Raw genomic sequence first — 8,138 nt, forward strand, 5'->3', positions numbered from 1 at the left:
TGTGCAGCTCGTTATTTTACCTAATTTATGGAATAAAGCGACAAAATAACAATGTGGTGTTCGTATTTGTTCAGGTTTCAGGAGGAAACGGATAACAGAATGAATGTTCAAAAACGCCCTTTCATTCCACAGACAGACCTCTCAGAGAATGTGTCTGAAACACGTTAATTTGAGGACACGTTCTTGTTTCTCGGCTCGTTGGGATCGGGGTATAATTCACGATTTGAGGTTCAAAGCCGGAAGACATCCTAATTTGGACCAAGACTTGTGATCTTGACCTGCGGGACAAATGTTTGCAAAGAGGAAAAAGAAGTCCTCAAATCACTCGACCTGAATCTGCAGGCCCAGATGAAATAGATCCCAGGATGTTAACAGAAGCAAGGAAGGAAATAGCGGAGGCTCTGACCATCATTTTCCAATCCACCCTGGCAAAAGGTGTCGTGCAGGAGGATTTGAGGATTGCTAACGTTGTACCATTGTTGAAAAAGGGAGACAGGGATAGATCGAGTAAATACAGGCCAGTCGGCCTGAACTCGAGCTGAAGTATGAATCGTCATTTAGAAAGGCACGGATTAATCAAGGACAGTCAGCGTGGATTTGTTCAGGGAAGGTCGTTTGAATTGAATTAATTGAGGAGGTATCAAGGAGGATCGATGAGGGTATCGCGATTCATGGAGTCAACATGGATTTTAACGAGGCTTTTGATAAAGTCCTCCAGGGCAGATTTGTCAAAAATGTAAAAGCCCATTGGATCCAAGGGACATTGGCAAGTTGAATCCAAAATTGGCTGAGTAGCAGGAAGCAAGCGGTTGTGGTCGACGGGTGCTTTTGTGACTGGAAGGCTGTTTCGAGTGGGGTTCCATGCGGCTTCAGACTAGGTCCCTGCTTTTCATGGTACAGATCATTGATTTAGAATTCAATTTAGGGGACTTGATGAAGACATTTGCAGATGATACAAAAATTGTTCCTGTGGTTGAGAGTGAGGAGGAAAGCTGTCGACTGCAGGAAGATATCCATAGAGCAGACAGGTGGAAAGAAAAGTGGCAAATGCAATTCAATCTGAAGAAGTGTGAGGTAATGCATTTAGTGGGGGGGGGGGGGCAAAAAGGCAAGGGAGTATATAACAAATATTGTAATTAATTTGCCATTTACACGCCCATTCTGCAAATTTACTGATGTCTTCCTTTATTATTCGCATTTTTCTTTGTATTAACTACAGCTCGCAATTAGGTGTCGTCCCTAAGTTTTGAAATTGTACTTCCAATTCCCGTGTCCAAATCATGAATGTAAATTTTGAACAAAAGTGGTCCCAGCACCGATAAATTGTGAACAACAGTGGTCCCACCACTGATAAAGTGTTAACAACAGTGGTCCCATCACTGATATATTGTGAACAACAGTTGTGCCAGCATCGATAAATTGTGAACAACCGTGGTCCCAGCACCGATAAATTGTGAACAGCAGTGGTCCCAGCACCGATCAATTGTGAACAACTGTCGACCCAGGAATTTTGATCTTGAACTGCAGTTGAAACTTTTGCACAAAAGAAAATAACGTCCCCAAATCGTCCCACGTGAATCTCAAATGCTTTGGGAAGAAGTTCAATAGAAACAATCAGGACTTTAAAGGCACCTCAACGACCTGAACTTTCGTTGAATGAATTGTGTTAGCCATTGCATTCGACCGTGAAATCGCTCTTGACTTTCATCTCACTGAAGCAGAGTGTGGCCGCTTTGTATCTGTGAGCATGTCGGTGGCGTGTTTACATTTGATATTGATCGCTTCCAATTTGTAAAATTTCATCAATCGTTCCTTGGAGCAGAGGAGGCTGAGGGGGGACATGATTGAGGTGTACAAAATTATGAGGGGCACAGATAGGATGGATACTAAGGAGCTTTTTCCCTTCGTTGAGGGTTCTATAACAAGGGGACATAGATTCAAGGTAAAAGGCGGGAGGTTTAGAGGGGATTTGAGAAAGAACTTTTTCACCCAGAGGGTGGTTGGAGTCTGGAACTCACTGCCTGAAAGGGTTGTGGAGGCAGGAACCCTCACAACATTCAAGAAGCATTTGGATGAGCACTTGAAATGCCATAGCATACAAGGCTACGGACCAAATGCTGGAATATGGGATTCGAGGAGACAGGGCTGATGGCCGGCGCGGACACGATGGGCCGAAGGGCCTCTATCCGTGCTGTATGACTCTATGACTCTATGAAAAAGAAACCGAGAATCGAGTTGTCCCTCTTAGTGATGAGCTGAAGGGATTGGTGATCCAAGCAGATCTGGAAAATGCGTGGTGCAATCGGTCAGGAGTTCCAAATCCACCCTCCAGCCACTCGGCAATTATATTGAATGAACTTTACTCTGGCCCAGTGTCGCCGCACTGAAATCGAGTATTTCTCCTGCATGTTATTCTTCATAGTTGCTGGTTTAAGAGTGAAGACTGGCTGGTTGGATTTTCACTCCTACAAGCTTTAATCATTCATTTTTCACTGACTGTAGACAGTTGTTATATTGGTCGCTGCAAACTCAAAGTTTAGCCCAGTGAATTATTGGTTTAGCAGGTGATCTCTTCACCTGTTCTCGGTAGTGTTATCCGTTAGCGTGAAAGTTTGATGGTTCGAGCCCTTATTTTATTTTTCCTCAGGATTCATCGTCTGAAAGTTCCAGGGCTTCAACGCATGTTTTGGAATCAAGAAAATGTACCGGAATCAATGCCAGCTGAGCAGGGCTGATATTCTACCATTTACCCTGCGGTCGGGAATCAGGCACATGAATCATATAAAGGAATGGAACATTGGCTTCACGGTAATTACAATTCTCCTTGACAGACAAGCCCCTGAAAGGCCCGAAGGGAGGCCGCATTCGCAGCAGGAGAGCTGGTTCGCTGTGACATGGAGATTTCTGTAGTGAGCGAGACCAGACTGTTCCTATGTTCAGAGAATAAATTTCACACCCTTTATTTTGGAAAAGCAAAACGGTGGGGATTTTTGTCATAGCCCGATGCCTTTCGTGTTGTATCAGATGTTCCTCGTTGCGTCACTTTCATCTTGATCGGAGAACCAGTTCGGGCGCTCCTGTGATAAACAGCGACAATTGCCAGTTAATGTTAAATTTAACAACGACTCCACTGCGTTTTTAATCCCACTCTTAAGATGCAGTCTATAAAATGAAAAAAATTCATCACATTCAAAGCATAAAAATCTTATTAAAGTTTTGACTGTCTCTCGGTAACCACGTCAACATCGCCTTCAGTCTGAAATAGAAAGTTATCGATTGATTCATGGTGATTAAAACAGGGATTCAACTGCAAACAGGATTTAATTAGCTTTATGTAATTAATTTAATACGTTCATAACTCTTTTTAAAGTTAATTCCCTGACTGGGAATCGAACCTCGCGGCGGTGAGAGTACCGAATTCTCACCGCCAGGCCATTGGGGAGCTCCCAAGATTGCGCACGAGACAAAGTGGAACTGATGACATTAGTTTTTCTTTCACCCTTTCATAATTCATTCAGCTCTGTGTTTATTCTCAGGCCTCTTATCTCTCCTTCTTTTCAGCTTCTGACTGCGGATATTCCTGTGGCTAAATATGAATAATATAGAACATCTCACAGCCCCGGTATATTTGCTGTTTCTCTGTGCAGTTCTGTGCAAAATCAAACTGCACGCAAATACCGACAGTGCCTCTCTCTCACTCCCCACAGAAGCAGCAGGAGATGCCACTTTAAACTGCCAGTTGCTTCAAACGATTCATGATGGACCTGCGTGGCCTTGCAGTTTTTCAAGGAGCTGCATTCGATGCGTGAATTTTGGAAATGAAAACATGTCCATCAGCAGCTTGTGGTAGTATTTTACCTCACTTTCCATTTCATGTACATGCCTACTTGCACTTGGTGATGTCATTGCCTGAACATCACCTCTGTCGCGATATTATTTCGAACAGAAAATGCTATTTTGTGCGAGCAGTTTGTCTGGCAGGAAAATGACCTGAATTACAAAGGGCCAAGTCGGAAAGGCTGCGTTGCTCTTCTTGTTCGCAGCAATGAATTTTTAGCGTTTCCTTGGGGTTTCGTGTTTAGGATTCGGCGCTTTCATCACCACGGCAAAGGTTCAATTGTAGGTCTCAACATCCGCATATTATACACTCTATCATAAGTGTACTGTACTCAAATTGCTGATTTTTTCCTTGTGAGGGGAAGAAACATAAATGTGTGGACATTAATTACGAATTCATCAGCTGGGTTGCACCTTTTCTTTTCCTACCGTCTCAGTCTTTCCATCTTTACCCTTCTCTGCTGGCGTTGCAGGTTCCATCATTCTTCGCTGTTCACGATGCCTGAGAAGTCCATCAGGAGAAAACAGGCAAAGTCAAGAGACAGAGATAGGGAGAGATTAAAACATAGAAATAAATTGTATAAATGTCAAGTTCTGCGAACGAGCAGAACTTAGAATGGAGCTTGGGAGAGATTCCTTCACGTGTCTTGCAATTTTGCAAGAGATCATTGGGCTCCGAGTTAAAAGCGTCGTTGGCGATGGAGCACCTCTCTGAGGGAGCGAACAAGGTCCGTTCGTTCAAGTTCATATTAATTTGAACACTGAGCAAACTTTAAAAAGGAGCGCTGCGAACAGGATTCGAACCTGTGCAGGGAAACCCCATTGGATTTCAAGTCCAACGCCTTAACCACTCGGCCATCGCAGCTGCAAACATCGGTGATGCACAGCTATAAATCAGAATGCGTAGGGTTATCACACGAGATCTGTGACACTTTGTTCTCTCAGACAGGTTTCCAACTGGAAACTTACAGCTTGTTAATGTGCTGACTTTGCTGTCTCGGTGATATAATTCTCATTTATCACGTGAGAAACCTGGGTTCGATTTCCGGTTCGTTTAGGATTATTTTCATTCTCCATTCATAAGATCGCGTGAATTGTGCGACATTCGCCCTCAGCTTCAATCTGCGCACCATTTGAGACATTTTCCATTCTCCACGTGTGTTGCGTCGAAGCTGGGTTGGAAAATCACATTGCAAGTCGAACGCCTTAATCATTGGGTCATCGCTGCTGCAAGCGACAAATCCGACACCGCTGCAGAAGAGAATGAAGAAGGTTATGACAGGAGAACTCTGAGACTGTATGTTCTTTTAGACAGATTTCGAACTGAGCGCAGACCACCGGCTGCTGTGCGGACTTTGTGATTTCAGTGATCAAATTCTTGCTTTCTGCGCGGGAGACCCGGGTTCGACCACCGCTCAATGGAGGAGCATTTTTCATTCTCCATTCATGAGGTCATGTGAATTCGGATACATTCACATTAAGCTTCAATTTGAACACCATCTTGTGACATTTTCCTTTCTCCATGTGTGTTGTCGTCGACAGAACCTTTACATTCTGTCCTCCATGCATTGAAATTAATACAATCCTGCCGACTGCACCGCTGACAAGACGTGAGAAGCCAATTAGTGATTTTGAACTAAAAATGGTAACACCGCAGGGCTCGTCCGGGATCTCTCACATAACAATCAGCAAATCCCCAAAGCGAGAATCATACCCCAAGATCAACGAGCCACTGATAACAGAGGGGTGAAACCAATGCAGAATTCGGTGCCACCCACAGCCGATCGGCCACCATTCTCTACATCCTATCACTTTTTCTATTCCGATGTACGGCAATGTGAAGACGTACATTAACTATTTCATATCAACAATATTAGCCTCTCTTTACCACATTCGTTTCGAATGTGCGAGTTTTAATATGAAGTGAGACTTTGCAGAATTAATTGCTCTGTAGCTGCATTGTTGTCTGTCTCGGCATCCGCAGATTATCCACTCCACCACAAGTATAACAGTGACCACACTTCAAAAATACTTCATTGGCTGTAAAGCGCTTTGGGAAGTCTTGATGTCGTGAAAAGCGCTTTATAAATACAAGACTTTGTTTTTATACTGGGCTAAAAGTACTGATAATTTCACTATGAGGACGAAGAGACATCAATATGTGGACATTGGCTACGAATTCATCATCTGGGTTGGTCCTTTACTTTTCCTACCGTCTCATTCTTTCGATCTTTAGCGTTCTCTGCTGGTGTCGCAGGTTCGATGAGCTTGGGCCGTTCAATGAAGCCTGAGAAGTCCATCAGGGGAAAACAGAGAGGGACAGAGACAGGGAGAGATAGAGAGATAAAAGTATAGAAAATAAGCCTGAATATCAAGTTAAAAGAATTTTAAATGAAGCTTGAGAGAGATGGAATCATACACTCAAAGAATCGTTACTGCACAGAAGGAGGCCATTCGGCCCATTGAGCCTGCCCCGGATCTCTTTAAGAGCAATCCAGTTCGTCCCATTTCCCCGTTCTTTCCCTGTGGACCGCAAATATATTTCCTTCAAATACTTGTCCAATTCCTTTTAGAAATGAACGATTAAATCCGCTTCCACCACCCTTTCAGGCGATGCATTCCAGATTATAACTACTCGCTGATTTAAAACGTTTTTCCTCATATCTCCTTTGGTTCTTTTGTCAACCACCGTAAATCGATGTCCTCTGGTTCTCGACTCTTCCGCCAACGGGAGCAGTTTCTGTTTATTTACTTTATCTGAACCCATCATGATTTTGAACACTTCTGTCAAATCTCCTCTCAACCTTCCTGCCCTAAGGAGAACAACCCCAGCTTCTCCAGTCTATCCACGTAACTGAAGTCCCTCATCCCTGAAACCATTCCAGTAAATCTTTTCTGCGCCACCTCTAAGGCCTTCACATCCTTCCTAAAGTGCGGTGCCCAGAATTGGACACAATACTCCAGTTGTGGATTAATGTGAAGTTTCCTTCACGCACCTTGAAATTTTGCAAGAGACCACTGGGCTCCCAATTAAAAGTTCTGCCGCGGTGGAGGATCTGTCTGAGAGAAGGAAATGCGGTCCGTTATCTCCAGTTCCTATTTATTTGAGCATTGAACAAAACTGTAAACAATAGCGCCGCGAGCAGGATTCCAATGTTTTACCAAAAGACCCCCGTCGAGTTTTAGATGTGACGGCTTAACCATTCGGCCATCACAAGCAGCGAGTGCTAGTAATGCACGGCTGTAAATCAGAATGCGCAAGGTACTCAGAGGAGATTTGTGAAATGATATGTTGTTTTAAACAAGTTTCCAACTGGACACAGAGAGCCCGATACCATGCAAACGTTGCTGTTTCACTGGTAGAATTTGCACTTACCACGCGAGGGAACAGGGTTCGTATTCTCGACCAATTAAGGCGCATTTTTGTTCTGCACCTCTGACATCGCCTGAATTGGGATAAATTCACCTTCAGTTTCAATCTGCACACCGCCGTGAGGCATTTTACTCTCTCCGTGTGTGTTGCGTCGACAAACCGGCTGCATTCTGGCCTCTGGACCTCAAACATGTTCGAGAATTAAATCAATCCTGCTTTCTGCAACGCTGAATAGATGTGAGAAAGAAATGAGTGAATCCTCACTGGAAATAGTGAAACAGGAGGGTTCTGGGATTTGAACTGGGGACCTCTCACATATCAAACAGTGAAACGTCCAAAATGAAAACCATAATCCGAGAACAAGGAGCCGTCATTAACACAACCGGACAACCAGTCGAAAATTTCCCTGTTCCCCACAACCGATCGCCCATTCATTCAGACCGCTTCTGTCCATCGAATCATAGAATGGTTACAGCACAGAAGGAGGCTGTTCGGCTCATCGAGCCCGTGCCTGCTTTTTATAAGAGCAATCCAATTAGTCCCATTCCCCGGCCCTTTCCCGGTGCTCTGTATTTTTCCCCTTCAAATTCCTTTTTAAAGTCACGATTGAATCTGATTCCACCACCCTTTCAAGCAGCGCATTCCAGATCAGAACTACTCGCTGCGTAATTCAGTTTTTCCTCATATCGCCTTTTGTTCTTTTGCAATCACCTCAAATCTGTGACCTCTGGTTTCCGACCATTTCGACAATTAAAACAGCTTCTCTTTATTAACTTCAAACCTTTCATGACTTTGAACACTTCTATCAAATCTCCTCTGAACCTTCTCTGCTCTAAGGGGAACAACCCATCACCCGGCAAATACGGTCAATTAGCTTCAATTAATTTATATTATCATTAAACAGACCTTTAAAGACATGCCTTCTTTT

The 8,138-nt window shown here is 43.8% G+C and overlaps 1 non-coding gene across 1 annotated transcript; it reads right to left on the reverse strand.

Moving 5' to 3' along the window:
- Positions 1 to 4,620: 4,620 nt before the first annotated feature.
- On the reverse strand, positions 4,621 to 4,702 carry trnas-uga (transfer RNA serine (anticodon UGA)). The gene has a single exon. It is a non-coding gene; the product is annotated as a tRNA-Ser (tRNA).
- Between the last annotated feature and the right edge of the window lie 3,436 nt (positions 4,703 to 8,138).

The sequence above is a fragment of the Heptranchias perlo genome, chromosome 20, assembly GCF_035084215.1.
Source record: "Heptranchias perlo isolate sHepPer1 chromosome 20, sHepPer1.hap1, whole genome shotgun sequence".
Classification (NCBI taxonomy): domain Eukaryota; kingdom Metazoa; phylum Chordata; class Chondrichthyes; order Hexanchiformes; family Hexanchidae; genus Heptranchias; species Heptranchias perlo.